A 17,599-nucleotide genomic window follows, 5' to 3' on the forward strand; every position below is an offset into this window, starting at 1 on the left:
TTCTGTCAATTTGTCAAACTCATTCTCTGTCTAGTTTTGTTCCCTTACTGGTGAGGGGTTATGATACTTTGGAGGAGAAGAGGCATTCTGGTTTTTGGAATTTTCAGCCTTTTTGCATTGTTTTCTCCTCATCTTCATGAATTTATCTACCTTTAGTCTTTGATGTTGGTAATCTTTGGATGGGATTCTTATGTGGGCATCCTTTTTGTTGATATTGATGCTATTGCTTTCTGTTTGTTAGTTTTCCTTCTAACAGTCAGGCCCCTCTTCTGCTGGTCTGCTAGAGTTTGCTGGAGGTCTACTCCAGACCCTGTTTGCCTGGGTATCACCAGCAGAGACTGCAGAACAGCAAAGATTGCTGCCTTCTCCTTCCTCTGGAAGCTTCATCCCAGAGGGGCAACTGCCAGATGCCAGCTGGAGCTCTCCTGTATGAGGTGTCTGTCTACCCCTGCTGGGAGGTGTCTCCCAGTCAGGAGGCATGGGGGTCAGGGACCCACTTGAGGAGGCAGTCTGTCCCTTAGCAGAGCTCAACAGCTGTCCTGGGAGATCTGCTGCTCTCTTCAGAGTTGGCAGGCGGAAACATTTAAGTCTACTGAAGCTGCGTCCACAGCCACCCCTTACCCCAGGTGTTCTGTCCCAGGGAGATGGGAGTTTTATTTATAGGCCCCTGACTGGGGCTGCTGCCTTTCTTTCAGAGATGCCCTGTCCAGAGAGGAGGAATCTAGAGAGGCAGTCTGGCTACAGCAGCTTTGCCACACTGTGGTGGGTTCTACACCCAGTTCAAACTTCCTGGTGGCTTTGTTTACACTGTAAGGGGAAAACTGCCTACTCAAGCCTTAGTATTAGTGGACGCCCCTCTCCCAATCAAGCTTGAGTGTCCCAGGTCAACTTCAGACTACTGTGCTGGCAGCAAGAATTTCAAGCCAGTGGATCTTAGCTTGCTGGGCTCCATGGGGGAAGGATCTGTTGAGCAAGACCACTCAGCTCCCTGACTTCAGCCTCCTTTCCAGGGGAGTGAACAGTTCTGTCTCACTGGTGTTCCAGGCGCCACTGGGGTATGGGAAAAAAAAAAAAAAAAAAAACAAACAAAAAAAAAAACTCCTGCAGCTAGCTCAGTATCTGCCCAAACAGCTGCCCAGTTTTGTTCTTGAAACTCAGAGCCCCAGTGGTATAGGCACACAGGAGAATCTCCTGGTCTGCAGGTTGGGAAGACCATTGGAAAAACGTAGTATCTGGGCCAGATAGCACTGTCCCTCACGACACAGTCCCTCACGGCTTCCCTTGGCTAAAGGAGGAAGTTCCCCAACCCCTTATGCTTCCTGGGTGAGGCAACGCCCCACCCTGCTTCTGCTCACCCTCTGAGGGCCACAGCCACTGTCTAACCAGTCCCAGTGAGATGAAGTGAGTACCTCAGTTACAAATGCAGAAGTCACCTGCCTTCTGCATTGGACTCGCTGGGAGCTGCAGACTGGAGCTGTTTTTATTCGGCCATCTTGCCAGTCTTCCCTTTTTTGTTATTTGTAGAGATGAGGTTTCCTCCTGTTGCCCAGGCTGGTCTCAAACTCATGGGCTCAAGCTATCCACCTGCATTGGCCTCCCAAAGCACTGGGATTACAGGTGTGAGCCACTGCACTCACACAGAAATACATTTTTAAAAGATGCATGGATAATGGAATGAATAGATGTAGAGATGTGTCAATGTTATGATAGAATCTAAGTGACAGATACGTAGCCATTCACTTTTAAATTCTCTTAAGTGTGTTATACACTTGAAGTTTCTCAAAGTAACATTTTGGGGAGAAATAGTGAAAAAAGTTTTCTAAAACTCCTTGGATTTTTTGATGCGATAGATAGTGGCAACATGGTTCAGAAAATGTCCCTTTTTTTTTTTTTTTTTTTTTTTTGAGATGCAGTTTTGCTTTTGTTGCCTAGGCAGGAATACAGTGGCATGATCTCAGTTCACTGAAACCTCTGCCTCTCAGGTTCAAGTGATTCTCCTGCCTCAGCCTCTCGAGTAGCTGGGATTACAGGCACATGCCACTACACCTGGCTAATTTTTGTATTTTTAGTAGAGATGGGGCTTCTCCATGTTGGCCAGGCTGGTGTCGAACTCCTGACCTCAGGTAATCCACCCACCTCAGCCTCCCAAAGTGCTAGGATTACAGACGTGAGCCCCTGCACCCAGCTAAAAATGCCCCTACTTTTAGAGAAGCATAGTAAGGTAGATAGGGGTGAAAAACATGGCTGGCTGGGATTGATGCATGACTGGGATTGATGGATGAACCCAATGTGGCAAAACCCTGATCACTGTTGATGCTGGAAATGAGACACATGGGGGCCCACTCTGTTCTCTTTTTGCATTTTTTTTTTTTTTTTTTTTTTTTGGCCAAATTAAGGAAATATGAATACAAATCCCTAAGCAGTGGGGCCTACATGAAACAAGTGTGTATCTGCTTAAGTAAGAGCTTCCCTTGAGGCTAATAGGCTTTAGTCCAACCACCTGGATAAAACAGGATCTTGATTTAAGCTGATGATAAATGCAGAGCCAACAACCAAAGGAAGCGTCCCTTCTCACACTCTGAAGTTTGTGTCAGCTGCAGTAGGCTTGTTCCCACATGGCCTTTTAGTGTCCTCCAGCCAAAAACCAGCAAGCTCACTTGATTGGAGTTTCACTCTCTTCGCAAGCAATCTAGGACCCTGTGAATTTCGGACAAAACCCAACAGCTGTGCTAAACAAATCTTTCCAAGGCTCTCTTCCAGGCATTGCAAAAAAAAAAAAAACCCAAAGCCCCTCTAATCCCTATTTTAAAACAGTAACTGTTCGTGACCCCCTATCTCACCCCTACCCAAGACTGGGTTGCTTGCACAGCACACTGTAGATTACTTTTATCACAGCATTAATTCCACAATATTAAAAAATGCTTTTTTATCACCCAAACTAGATTCCTTGGTGAGGAAGGGGGTATCTTGTTCACTATTATATAAACAGCTAAGCACATTGCCTGGAACACCTACACACTTAATATTTTTGGATGAACAATTTGTGAAACACACAGTTTCTAGAGCTTTGCTATACAGTCTTATCTTATTCTTTCTGCAGCCCTGAGAGCTAAGCAGGGCAGAAATTATTACTTCTGCTACAGCTGCCGCCATCACCAATATCCCAGATGAGGAAGCAAGGCCAGTGGGGTTAAGAACCTGCTCAATATCATAGAACAGTCCATTTTAAAACCAGGGCTAATGCCTCTTTTGCTGACTCCTAAAAGGATGTTCTTTTCATTACATCTCATTCCTTTCTGAGGAAAATTCAACTTGATCTCTCAGAATATAAGGACACTCCTCTACCCATAAGCACAGAGCTTGGAGTTGGGGATTGTATGGCCTCTGCCTTACTAAGCTTGCAAGTGGATGGGACCCAGTGAGCGTGGCTGATACTTGGAAAGTAGGGAGTGTAAACAGCTGGATAAATGCCACCATCCATATAGCCCCAGATGTTTGGCTTGATGTGTGACTATGTTAAATGTCTCATAAAATTAATTAAGGTAAAAATGACAACAGTTATGCTATACACCATGTTAATTTCAACCAGCCAGCTGACATCAACCACTCAACATGTATTAATCTGCTTCATCATTTCTCCCTCCACGAGTCCCTTTCCTCATCCTGCATAAATAACAATCAAGTGCTGTGTGTTCACTGCCCCTTTCTTGGGGATGCTTAGGTATTGGCTAGGATTACCCTCAGCTGTCACCTTCAAGGTCAGATTAACCCCAAGCAGCTCATAAAAGATTCCTCCTCTCCTCTCCTAGCTTCAAGTTCAGGCAAAGAACTGGAAGTTCTGGATGAGTCTATAAACAAACACTGGCCCTAGGCTGTGGTCGCTGCCACTGCTCCCTACCCAAATCTATCTACACGCATATGAGACACAGCCCTAGAGTTGTGCTTTGTGTCTCAGCAGGTGAACTGGCGACAACTTGAGTGGGGCCAAAAGGCCCAAAGGACAAGATTCCTGGAACAGTTGCATTTCATCTCCTTCAAGAGACTGTCCCAGTGTCCCAACATCCCTCTCTGGGGTACAAGCATGCGTTTTATGACACGGATGGAATTACTGGAAGTCCTGGAGTCCTCAAGTGCCTTCTGAATTACTATTGCTACGCAGCTTCCCCGGCATTTCAATGTTTATAGTTGTCCCACTGCCTTGAGCCCCAAAACTTAGCCCAAGGTCTCTTAGCCTCCTTGTCAGGTTTTCAGTGCCAAAGTCTCCCTGCGTTAAGGCTTCAGGAGTCTTTCCTTCTCTAAGTGTGGCCCTGTCTCATGCTGCAGGTAATGAGGAGGATAAATGGGTTCCCCTGGGCTTCCCTGTCCCCTCACCCCCAACCCCAGTCTGACCTGCACCAGCCCTCCTACCCAACCCATACCTTTTCCTACCTGAACAGCTATCAAAGGGAGTGATTTTGTCCCGAGTGGGGCCTTTCTGCAGCAGCAAGTGGTGGAGCAAGATGTGCAGACAGGAAGATCCTGACTTGATAGCCAATGCCGAATTCAATTGAGCAGCGAGGATTTTCCCCACTGCTTGTAAGCTGCCAAAACTGAATATTCCCCATGCCCCACTGCTGCTTGCTTCAATTCTCCAAACTTTCAGAATTCCAACAGATAACCAAAATCTCAACTGTCGCATCTTCCATCAAAATGTACCAGTGCTAATCTATATTTTCTGTCTCTATGGAGCTTTTCAAAATAGGAACCAAATCCCCTATAATGTCACTAAAGCAAAAGAAAGATAATTTAAACAATGAATGGCATGACTTTAGAAAAAATGTCCTCATTTCACTACGCCTGTTTCTTTGACTACCAAAAATATTCTTCAACAAGCATGTGATTCTTAGGGACCTAACTCACTGTTATAAGACACCCCCTACTTTCCAAAACAAGTAGGAGGCTGGACTTCAAGTGTGATTATTACCACAGCTGAGCAGCTGGAATGAAATTACTTCCCTGTGCTGTGTGTTCATAATTCAGTATGTCAAAGTTGTCTCTGATTTCACTAATGATTTTTTTCTCTACTTTTCCTCAGATGTTTAGCCCAAAGGGAAAATTTTTAGGTTACCCCTTTCCAACTGTACTTTTTCAATATATTCTCACTGGAAATTAAAATTTACAGATAGTGTAAAATGCACTCCTTCAATAAAATATAGCAATGTAAAATGTTAAAGGTAACCCACTCTCACCCCCAAATATCCTGTTTTATATTGATTCACTAGTAATCAATAACAAAAGAGCCAGGTTTTGCTTTTGTTGCTTGACAAACACAAGAAGATTTCTAGTATAAAGAACAACGTTGGAAAAATTGTACTTTTGGTTTATATGTTTTCACTGAAGTCAGAACTTGTTAAACCCCTTGGGCTTCTGGAAGAATGCAGAGGATTTAAAGAGCATTTCCTACTGGACCTCCCAGATGCTGGCGAAGTTCAGGGAATGAAGAGGTGTTAGGAGAAAACAGGCAGGGCATTCATTCCATTTTTTATTTCTGGTAGAAGATAGCCCTTCTTTACAAAAAACAAGATTCACAAAAATAAAATTCTCAGCTTACTCTCATCTTTGCAAAGTAGCCATCTTCTTGTTCTCATCTCAAATTAGTGAAGAAACAAACACCATACGTTTCTATTAGACTGACTGGAGACTGCGCTCCATGAGACCTTTGCCCTTTTGTTCATAAATGTATAGAATTTGTGCACCAATACATTTGTACAACTTCAATGATAACAATATGAATATTCGACGTTTGCGTTGACTGTGTGGCAGGCACAGTTCTTACCTGTTTATCTGTATTATCTCAATCTTTACAACCTTATTAGAACAGAAGGTCTACAAAAAAACTCAAAACCTGACGTTGTGAGTCATGCTACACAAACAGTCTAGGGCTACAAAGGACCCTCATAGAACCAGATCAGACACAGAAGGGCATTCAAGAGGAAGTGGACCTGGAGTCTCCATCTCTGAGGCTCTAAGAAGCCCAAGGTACCAACAGCAGGGCCTCCTCCAGCTTCTACAAAATTCCATCTCTTTACTTATACTCTCCTCTTTGCTATTCCTTTGTCCAGCCCCTACGTCTGTTTCTCTTCTTTGTGCCTACACTGCACTAAGCCTTGAGTCCTTCTGGGTCTAAGGCCATGGCCATTTCCAACCCGGAGTACACATGGGGAGGCAAAGGCCATTCACGAAAGCAGTGGCAGCAACCTCAGGTACTCAGGATCCCACCCTCTGCCACCAGACAAAGGAAAAGTGAAAAAAAACACTCCCCACAGCCCTCTCACTGACTAAAATCAGGGCATAAAGCCACCCCCAGCTGCACGGGGAGCTGCAAAATCAAAGGTATGGAGTCAGAACACTGGAAAATAGGCAAGAGAAATGGGGTTGGGAAAGTAGTTCAAGTGACCACCCAACAGAATCTGTTCCCAAAATGAGTCAACAAAATAATGTGTTATTTATTTATTGTCAGTGTCGATTGGTGAAAACTCTAATGGAATGATACCTGGTTTTAATTATGCATAAAATGAGCTTTGTGCATATTTATGTACAACTGCACACTACTAGAGAAGAATCATCTAAAGTACCAGCACCTTTAAAGTGGCATTCAATACAGTGGCCATACAGCTGCACATCTCAGCAGAATTGTAGACGGGTATCACAGGACACCGCATGCCAAATGAAATTTCAGAAACACATAGGTAGATAGGAATGATTTCTCTAGAGTGTTGCCTTGTGTTATCTCTAGCGCACACACACAGCAATCTCAAACAAAATGAAACAGCCAAAACCCAGACGTGTCTTGCCGTTATCATCATCATTACACATCCTGGTTAAATGGCCCTCGTGTGCCTGGTGCTGCACTGGTAAGACAAACTGGGTGCCTCATCTGTCAACTAATTCCAGACCAGAGTTTCTTTCAGCTCATCTGGCTACTTAAGCAGGTATCCCTGGTATCTGATCCCTTTCCTCTGCAGCTTTCCAAAGCTACTCACTTGAGTGAAAAGAGACAAAAATCTTCTCAGATACAGAAAGTGCTTGGTCTTACCTATTATATCCTGATCCCGGTAATCCCTGTAATATGCACAAGTTAAACAATGTACCATTTTGTCTTTTCATGTATTTGCCCACTTATTCATTCATCCATATGACATTCGCAAAGCTCTTGTTATATGCCATGCACTGTGTTGGGTAATAATTAGAAAGAAAGATAATGTACATATTTCCTTGCCTTAAAGGAACTCACCTACCACGATCCATCTTCCCTTCTTGACATTGGTGCTCAGTATCTAAAAACTCGGGGTCCTTATGTCTTATGTTGGTGGCAGTGTGCCCTTATGGCCAAGGAAGCAGACAGTAAGGGGTTGTAGGTACAATGGGGCAGAAGAGGCATCCAGAATAGCTAGGAAGATTGGTTACGTTTTACAAATTAGTAAATATATTCAAAATAGAAGGAGCCGGGTTCTCATCCTCAAAATCTATTTCTAAACATGGAAAGAAGAAAGCTAGAAAGACCTCTGGAATGTTGAAACGGAATTTGAAGTATTGGTATGAACTGATGGGTTTTTCATATACATGCACAGATATGGAAAGAGTTATTTTCCATGCGTTTGTGTGTATTATGTATATGTGCACATTGATATGCACGTTGGGTTGTGTATCTATATAGAAGCAACAAACACAGTGAAAAATCAGACCTTGGTTTCTAAATATTAACCTCAAGTAAAAGGAGGCAGAGCTGTTAGAAAAAAGTTTGACGGTTGAGGTAGAGAAATACAAGATGAGCTTGGAATATCTTGTGTCAGAAAGTCAGGAAATGCTGAATGGATAAGGAACATATGTCAAAAGGACACGGGAGACAGCTGGAAGGAGCTCAAACGGAATAATTTGAGCATTAAAATAAATGATGATAGTAATAGGTTATAACCCACTGAACAAAATAGATCAATGAGTACATACTAAGATATATATGTGTGTGTGTATATATATCCGCATATACATACACACGTATAAATGGGGGAGAAGAGAAAGCTCTTTCTTACAGAATGCCAAATAATAAATGTAGAAGAAATGATGAAAATAAGCCATCACCATTTGGCAACCATGGTGGTGACAGTGGTAGATTCAGGTGGATTCATTCAACCATGGATGGATGCTAAGGCTGATGGGTAAAGTTTTGGTAAGAAACAGGATATTAGTATAATATCAGAATCTCTCTCCATCATAATAAGATACAAAGGGAACATGGTGATTTTACAGTGGAGAAATCTGGCAGACCCTCAACCTTGACCATATGATCAAGGTTGGCATCATCATGACCGTGTAGGTGTGGCTAAGGAGCAAAAAAGTGTGGAGGCTTCAAAGGCAGTAATACTTGAATCAGGTGTTGAAGGATGAGGCAGCCATGGAGAAACAACAGGCAAGAGATTTCCAGCGGAAGTTGGGCAGAGGCAAAGCCATGCTGGAGTGACAGCACGGGTGCTGGGGAAGCGGGGAGGGTGCAAGCTGGGGAAGGATAAATAGTTCTGGACAGGTAGATAGAAACCAGATCAAGAAGAGTCTTATGGACCATGCTTAGAAGTTCAGACCTTGTCTTCTTAGTGATGAGGTGGCACACCTGCTGCTACTACCACTCTGCACATATATCAGACATGTCTATCATAGCACTTTATGCACTTCAGAGAGCACAAACTTCAGACACCCCTGCCAATTGGCACCTGAAATTGAATCATTTGCCCTCCCTACTCCAGGCAATGAGGAGGTTTAGAGGATTTTTAACAGGTGGCAGGTATGATTTGCACTTGTTTAACAAAGCTAGACCCTGACATCAGTGTCAATGGATCAAAGGATAAACTCTAGGCATAGTGACAAGTGAGAAGGCCTCCACAGCAGTCCTATGCATTGTACAAATGACAGCATACAAATTTATACATACACTGCATAAATGAGACCATACAAATTCAGATTTGGTTCAAACCCCATGCTTTTCTCTAGCCATTATCAGAGCACATATTATGGTGGAGGGAGCACATAAAACATTCTTTGAACAAGAAAACCCAAGGCCCAGCAGAAGCTGAAAATTGTGCTGAGGGAAAAGTGAGACCCAAAAGAAAGAACTGCAGCTCAAGTGGAGCAGACAGACCAAGAGAGATGTAAGTTTCACTCACCCTGAAACTCCACGCAAACACAGTTGCGAACTAACACAGCAGTACTTTAGCACCTTGGCGCTACTAGACTACTTATCTTTCCCTGCCATACTTAGGTGCTCACTGAAAGATTATCATCCAAAGGTAATCCAGTCACAGTGCCTATGTCTTAGGAAAAAACATAACATTCCAATATTTAAGTTAAAACACATAGATATGCCCATGTGTGCACACATGACATAATTAGGAAGCACTCTAAGCCAGGTTATGGGCAAAAAAATTGTTCTCTTGGGTTTGAGGAGCAGTTGAGTACTAAGAGTAGAAAGAACTGCATGGAACTGGGGTTCATCTCTTCTCTAGGACTGAAAAACGTGAGGGCTGGAAAAGGTGGTCTTTTCTAACATAATAATGCCGACTCCTAACTTCCCTCTCAGCAGAAAATAGCAGAGAGATCTGGAAGCGAGCTCTTGCTACAAGCACAAGCAAGTCAGGCTAAATCCTTCTGCGTGCAGGTCTGTGAGGGTAGCAGCTCATGTCGTGGCCAGAAACTTGGTAATATGATTGAGAAAACTAAAAACACATTGTAAGTGAAGTCCTGGGGTGCATACAGCATTCTGCTTTAAGATGCTGACTGTTTTTGAAATAAAACTTTAAAACATGCCATAAAAAGCAACTATTCCTCTGGGGAAAGAGTGGCCTAAAGTGTCTTTGATTGTAACTATGGGAAAGACTTTCATCCGCACTCTTTACGAGGTTAATTGTAACTCTCCCCCAAGCTCAGGGACGCTTTCCTGAGTCTTGTGGTTGTAATCTTACACGTTGCATGATAAACTTTCATTTTCCAATGAGGACATTCCAAAATGTTAAAAGTCATGGCTCCAAAAGCAGTCAAATGAGTGAAAGCTGATAAGAAACTGGTTTAGCTAGTGCACACATGCACACGTGTGCACACAGCCTGCTGTCCTCCAGCTACACCAAGTCAAAGTCCTCAAGCTTCATCAGGAAGGACCCCACAAAACCACAAACCAAAACAAATGTGACGCACTTAGCACAATGCCTGGCACATGAAAAGCCTCACTAGCTCATGGCTGTTATCATCATCATCTTATCCTTTTTCTTCATTATTGCTAATGAATTATAGCTCAGTATTTAGCTGTCACTGAGAGAGATTTATTCCATCCAATGAGGTCATCTTCGTGGACTATATAACCACTGAAACATCCCTATGGAATCCTGCTGTGGTTGCCTTCTTTTATAAACTGGCATGAGACAGTTATAATAAATTTGTTGCCTGTAACAGAAACCCCCACCATGCTGATTTCCACAATTCTTTCACATACAAAACCTCAACTGAAAACTGTGGTTCATACTTTCTTCTCAGATGCCAATAGGAATTACTGCCATACTTTAGTGTCTCCCTTATAGCAGGCTCACTAGTAATAATTTTATTACCATGTGTAGATCATTTACCATATGCTGGGCATACTGCTAATAATGGCTTTTTTCCTTATTAACTTATTTCGTCTTCATTACAACCCCATCAGATGCTGCTGCTATTATTCTCAGCTACCATAGGAGGTGTCTGTCTAAGGCTTACAGAGCTTAAATCATCCAAGATCTTTCATTCAGTGAGATACACAGCTGGGCCGGGCATGGTGGCTCACGCCTGTAATCCCAGCACTTTGGGAGGCTGAGGCGGGCGGATCACGAGGTCAGGAGATCAAGACCATCATGGCTAACACGGTGAAACCCCTTCCCTACTAAAAATACAAAAAAATTAGCCGGGCATGGTGGCGAGTGCCTGTAGTCCCAGCTACTCGGGAGGCTGAGGCAGGAGAATGGTGTGAACCCAGGAGGCAGAGTTTGCAGTGAGCCAAGATTGTGCCACTGCACTCCAGTCTGGGCAACAGAGCGAGACTCCATCTCAAAAAAAAAAAGAAAAAAGAAAAAGAAAAAGAAAAAGAGATACACAGCTGGTAAGGGGTGGAACACAAACTTGAAGTAAGTGTTTCTGAATCTAAAGTTCATGTTTATGTTTTCCACTAGATTTTAATTACTAAATAAAGGATTCTTAAGTTGGGTTCCTTGAACTTCAGGGGACCCATGAGCCTCTTGGAATTGTATGTAAAATGGCATGTGTATGTACACGTTTTCCTCAGAGAAAGTCCACAACTGCAGGCGTGGTGGCTCACGGCTGTAAATCCCAGCACTTTGAGAGGCCATGGCAGTGGATCACTCAAAGTTGGGAGCTCCAGACCACCCTGGGCAATATGGCAAAACCCTGTCTCTACCAAAAAATACAAAAATTTACTTGGCATGATGGAGCGTGCCTGTAATGCCAGCTACTCGGGAGGGCTGAGGTGGCAGAATTGCTTGAACCCAGGAGGCGGAGGTTGCAGTGGGCCTAGATCATGCCACTGCACTTCAGCCTGGGTAAGAGAATGAGACCCTGCCAAAAAAAGAAAGAGGAAAAACACAAAAAAGTCAAAAACGATTGTTCTAGACTCAGGTGGAACTAGATTTTATCATTAAATTCTGTGTCACCATTCCCCTCATTGCCCCTAGCACTCAAAAGCAGTACCTGGTCATAGTATGTACTCAACTGCCAGCTCTCCAATTGACCAAATTCTCTTCTCCGATCCTTTCTTGGATCCACCCCCAACCCCACAATGGAAATGCAATGAGAGTGATGAATTTGTTTTAAGGCCGCATTTCAAAGCCATGCACGTGTGACAGCTCCTAGCAAGCTTCCCAAAGCTCAACCTTTCACAGCCACTCACATTGTGAAAGAGCAAACAGGACCCTGTCCTGCCTTCTCACCCCAGAAAACCAAACATCTGCTTGTTCTGGCCTGAAGAGCTCACCTGCTGGGGAGGAGATGCCCAGCTTGGAATAGCACAGCACATCTGGCCCTTCCTGCCTGAGCTCAAACTCCATTTTCAGGGTCAGCTGTCAAGTAATCTTCTGCTTTATAAACAATCTCACATTTTAATAAGAACCATTGTGCAAGGTGAGCTTTTGAAATAAGGTTAGTTTTCAGTCTGCAGCTGCACTTGCAGATGCCCCACTTTCTAACTGAACCCTGTGGAAGGGCTATGAAAATAATTGCCCATTATTGCATTTTTGGCATGCCCACTATGCAACAGGCACTGTTCTAGACGCATACATCCATCATCCAAAATTTGCAAAATAACTTAGGCAGATATTATCAACAGTTTGCAGATGGAGAACCTGAGTCCTGTCAGAGAAGTCAAAAAATCTGCTCAAGAGCCAAGATCTAACCCCATGTTGAGCAGACACCAAAACCCTATACATACCCAACTCTTCATGGGCTCCCACTTTCTCATGGACCTGAAGTTACTCTCTTTTCAAAGAAAGTTTACTCCAGTTGAAAAATAAGAAAGACTCCAAGGCCTCAGCATCTTAGTAGCTGCAAAGGAATATTTCAGAACACTCTACTAAAATGGGATAACATTAAATTTTTGCTTTTACTCTTCACAAATAAAGGTAAGAAAACTTAGATTATATACATTGAACCTATTCTAGTACCTCATTGAAAGTCATGTTTGAATGTCTACTATTCAATTATATACAGCAACTATAGGTCCAAAGCACTAGGCTAGACAATATGAAAAAACCCAAGAACGAGATAGACTTGCAGCCTCCCCCGACAAATAGATTTCCCGATTAACTGAGCAGATTATTATATAAATCGTTAAATATACTACTAAAACAAGTGGAAGAATTCCATAGCATGCTAAGTGGACCTCAGAGGAAGGAAATAAGGACATACGTGTTTTCACGTGAGGATAGGAAAATGTGTAATAAACTCAGCCTTTGTAAGGAAATTTCACCAGAGCTGAGAATGGGCAGATTTTACACCTCAGGCATGACTGGACAATGGTGAATGTAGGTACCTGTGCAAAGACAGGGATTTGAGCAAAGGCTCAGTTTGGAGAAGGCAGGGGGTACTTGGTGGGACAGTCCAGAGCCTTTGGCCTGGGGATATGCATGAGGCTGAAAATCACACCAGGAAGGGCTGACTCAGCTGCTGACTTCAGACTCTGGATTGGGAGTGATCTGACCAGTCCTATTTTCCAAGGAGACTATTCCAGCAAGAATGCATGGGCTGAGAGGATAACAGCATAGAACTGGAGCCAGCAGAGTGGCCCATATCTATAATCCCAGCTACTAGGGAGACAGGGGCAGGAGGATGGCTTGAGCCTAGATGTTCAAGGCTGCAGTAAGCTATGATTGCACTACAGCCTGAGCAAAAGAGAGAGACCTCATTTTTCTTTTCTTTTCTTTTTTTTTTTTTTTAAAGAGTCTAGAAGTAGAGAAACCAGTGACAGTTGTCTGGCTATGAGATGATGAAGGCCTACACTAAAGTGTGAAAAAGAGAAAACAAAGAGACATTTCACCAGGACTTAGTGATAGACTGTACTGGGCAAGTGAAAGGAAGGGAAACACAGCCTGGTGGTATAACTTTCTGAAATGGGGTGTTTAGAAAGGGAGTCTACTTGAGAAAGGAAAGGAGCTCAGGTTTTTGAACATGCTGACTTGCTCAAGTGTTTATTCTTCATGATTAACAAATTAGAATAATTAAAAAGCTAAATTTAGGCAGAGGCCTGAAACCTAGGTTATTCTAGAGTCATTTTCATGCTGTGAGATCGCTGAGCTCATTCATAAAGCTCTGTTTCTGGCACCTTTTGACAAAGTCCCAGACTCCACGGTAGGAATTTGGGCGCTGCTTGGAAGTGTGTGTTGAAGCACACAAATCAGAAGTGTACTGGGAGGTGGCAGATGGCTGTGGTAGGTCATATTTGGAATCTGTAGTTTGAAAGGAAGCTTCAGGAGATGAAGAAGTTGAGTTTTAGCAGCTCATTAATCCTCCAGACTCACCAAAACTGGTATGTGACTTCTTCATAAGGAAGGCCTTTGCCAGAAGGGAGAATAAATGGTCCCAGCTCTGAGCAGAGAGGGCAGGGTGGGGGTGGGGGGGAGGAGGAGGAGGAGGGGGGAGAGGAGGGGGGAGGGGGACAAGGACGTAGGGGGAGGGAGGGGAGGAGGAGGGGGAGGAGGGGGGAGGAGGAGGGGAGGAGGGGGGAGGAGGAGGGGAGGAGGGGGGAGGAGGAGGGGGAGGAGGAGGAGGAGGGAGGGGGAGGAGGAGGAGGGGAAGAGGGAGGGAGGAGGAGGGAGGAGGAGGAGGGGAAGAGGAGGGAGGAGGGAGGAGGAGAGGTGACTAGGATGTTAAAGAATGCTTAGATTATGGCCTTTGAGCCTTGGATGTTAGGATATGGCTTTGGAAGGTGGGGGGAAAGGAATGGAGAAGGAATGGAAAAGAAAAGCCAGTGGAAGGAATCATCCATCAGTGAACATCTTAGTATATTACCTTCCATTCTTTCCCATCTGCATTTTTTACATTTTTACATAAAGGGAGATTTTCACCTTTAAAATGTGCTTATCCTGGTAGAGCATTATCTAAGAGCTAAGGAATAAATTGACTCATGGACTTGTGAAATTCAAATCTGACCAGCCGCTAGCCCAATACCTGACAGCAAAGCAGGTGTAAAGTGTTAAACCAACTTCAAAGTCTTTCCTAGGAACCTCTGGAAATAAATCTGAAGACCTCTACAGGAAATCACTTTAACAGTAGTGCTTCTAGGTTATTTCTTTGTGATTGTGATAATTAAATACCTTGTTAATGGTAAGAAGGGAAAGGAGGGAAAGAAAGGAAGAGAAAGCCCCTACCCACCCCCACTCTTAGTTATAAAATACTTTCTGATAGTCTCATAACAATACTTTCACGTCTATTAAATTTCAAAGCTGGTCCATACCAATTTCCAAACAGGTCTGGAAACTGAGGCAAGTGATTTATCTAAGGTCATACTTGTGGTTGGTGGCAAAGCAAACACTAGAACTCAGGCTTCGTCCTGACCCTTCCCCCCTTTTCCAGAGGGGCCCCCTGAGCAGATCCTCTGGTTAAGAGGCCAGGCTAAAGCCCCTCACACAGAGCCCAGAGCCCTTACGACATCAATGTCATACTAGTGATTTTGGCCACTTCACTAAGCCAGCATGCAGAAACAAAAATCCACTCTCCCTTTCTGTGCCTCTGTATCTTTCTAATATACTGTTAGAACAGACATTCACAAAAGGGGGTGATAACTCCTGAGGGCCTGGAATGTGCCAGGAGTTCTGCCAAAATGCTCTCACTTTGCATCCTCACAGCAGGCCCACAGGGATCAGGAGTCCTACCTCACAAGTGGAAAAAAAAAACAAAAAAACCTAAACAGAGGGGCTCAGCAATTTGCCCATGGTCCCACAGGAAGTGCCAGAACCAAAATTCCAATTCAGCTCTGCCCAACTCCAAAACCCTTTTCCTCTACATCTTGCCACACTCAAGTTTAAAGGCATTTGGCTCTTGCAGCCTGGGTGAGCCAGACCCTGACACAAGAGAATGAAGAAAACCCCATCCCAGCACAGACTCCTTGCTCTCTAGGCCTCCCAGACCACACAAGAGCAACCAGTACCCTTGACAGCCCCTTACATGCTTCACTCCATGCTCTCCCTCCATTCTGAGAACCTTAGATCTTCACTCACCAGAGTGACCTGCAGGGTAAGAACGCACAGCCCCTCCACCCAGCTCAGCCAAAACCTGCCACAATCCTCAATACTAAGATTCCAACCAATGAAGATACAGTTGCCCCCAAATTTAGAGATAATGCAAACCCATTGGCCATTAGTCCCAGGCACCAAGACAAGAAAACGTCACACGATAAAACAGCCTGATGAATTTCAATGTCACATTTCTTGGAATTCCGTGGCAATTTTTATTGGGTAATAAAATTCCCTCCCCAGAGAAGGTGTACAAGGGAGCCCGAATCTGGGGCTCCGCCAGGAGCTCTGACACATCAGGGCAGGCAACCAGTCTCCTAGGAAAAGCTCTGCAAACTACAATGAAACACACAAAATGAAAGGGCCAGGGACAAGAGCTCCTGCCTCCAGGGTCTTGTGTCACTGGATGACTTCCAACAGAGTCACCATGGCAGAAGGGTTACTCTGAGCAGACCTTTCCTTCTGGTGACTTTGTATATAACGTCAGTTGGGAGGGAGAGCAATAAGCTGAGGCTGACCGAATAACTCAATTAGTTTTTCACTCAGATAACTTCTTTACCAAAGCCATTACATTCACCTATGTTAACTCACTGGATGTAGAAACGTCTGCTTTTGAATGTAACTGCTTTTGAAGACTTGCTGAGCAAAATACATTGGAAATCTTACCTTAATTCATTCATTGAATTTCTATATAGCAAGCCTGTGATCATTTATGGAGATACAAACTAAAAGCTACAGTCTCAGACTTCAGAGTCCAATCAGGAGAAATGAGTATTTATGCTACAAGGTAATTGTTTTGATAGATGTATTTTATCAAGCTCAGTGTGAGCACTAAGGATGCTGGGCACCTAAATCAGCAGAGGAAATCAGGAAGGGCTTCAAAGATGAGGTGACACTTGGGCTGAGTAGAGTTAGCCAGATGGACCATTAGCAGAGAGGTTATTCAAGGAAGAAAAAAGGAGATTAAAAAAAAAAGGAGCAAAAATACAAAGTGTATTAGTCCATTTACACACTGCTATAAAGAACTACCTGAGACTGGGTAATTTATAAACTAGAGAGGTTTAATTGACACACAGTTCTGCAACAGCTGGGGAGGCCTCAGGAAACTTAAAATCATGGCAGAAGGTGAAGGGGAAGCAAGGCATGTCTTACGTGGCAGCAGGAGACAGAGCAAGGCAGTAACTGCCAAACACTTTTAAAGCATCAGATCTTGTAAGAAGTCACTCACTATCATGAGAACAGCATAGGGGAAACCACTCCATGATCCAATTACCTCCCACCAGATCCTTTCCTCGACATGTAGGGATTATAATTCAAGATTAGATTTGGGTGGGGACACAGAGCCAAACCATACCAAAAAGTTTTTATAATATTCTAAATCCTTTGTTACTTCAACAATGTTCACTGCTTTCACCAGAAGTAGATTCCATCTCAAGAAACCACTCTTTGCTCATCCATAAGAAGTAACTCCTCATCCATTCAAGTTTTATCATGAGATTGCAGTAATTTATTCATGTCTTCAGGGTCCACTTCTAATTCTAGTTCTCTTGCTATTACCAGCACAACTGCAGTGACTTCCTCTACTGAAGTCTCAGAGCCCTCAAAGTCATCCATGAGGGTTGAAATCAACTTCTTCCAAATTCCTGTTAATGTTGATATTTTGACCCCACTCCCACGAATCACTAATGTTCTTAATGGCATCTAGAATGGTGAATCCTTTCCAGAAGGTCAATACCAGTCAACGCCTGGCTTCAAATCTTCAAAGGACATGCTGACTCTTGTTAGGGGTTAACCACATTCTATGGCAGCTA

General features: G+C 43.7%; 1 protein-coding gene across 4 annotated transcripts in view; it reads right to left on the reverse strand.

Annotated features, from left to right (window-relative positions):
• Positions 1 to 17,599, reverse strand: part of SAXO1 (stabilizer of axonemal microtubules 1) — a 120,834-nt gene that overhangs the window by 39,803 nt on the left and 63,432 nt on the right. Inside the window, exon 1 of one of the 4 annotated variants that reach the window (XM_031654271.1) lies at positions 2,501 to 2,571. The exons of the other annotated variants lie outside the window; for them this stretch is intronic. The gene's annotated coding sequence lies outside the window, so the exon portion shown is untranslated. Of the gene's footprint in view, positions 1 to 2,500; positions 2,572 to 17,599 lie in introns of those variants that run through there. 4 annotated transcript variants of the gene reach the window in all.

Source organism: Papio anubis, chromosome 13 (assembly GCF_008728515.1).
Source record: "Papio anubis isolate 15944 chromosome 13, Panubis1.0, whole genome shotgun sequence".
Taxonomy (NCBI): domain Eukaryota; kingdom Metazoa; phylum Chordata; class Mammalia; order Primates; family Cercopithecidae; genus Papio; species Papio anubis.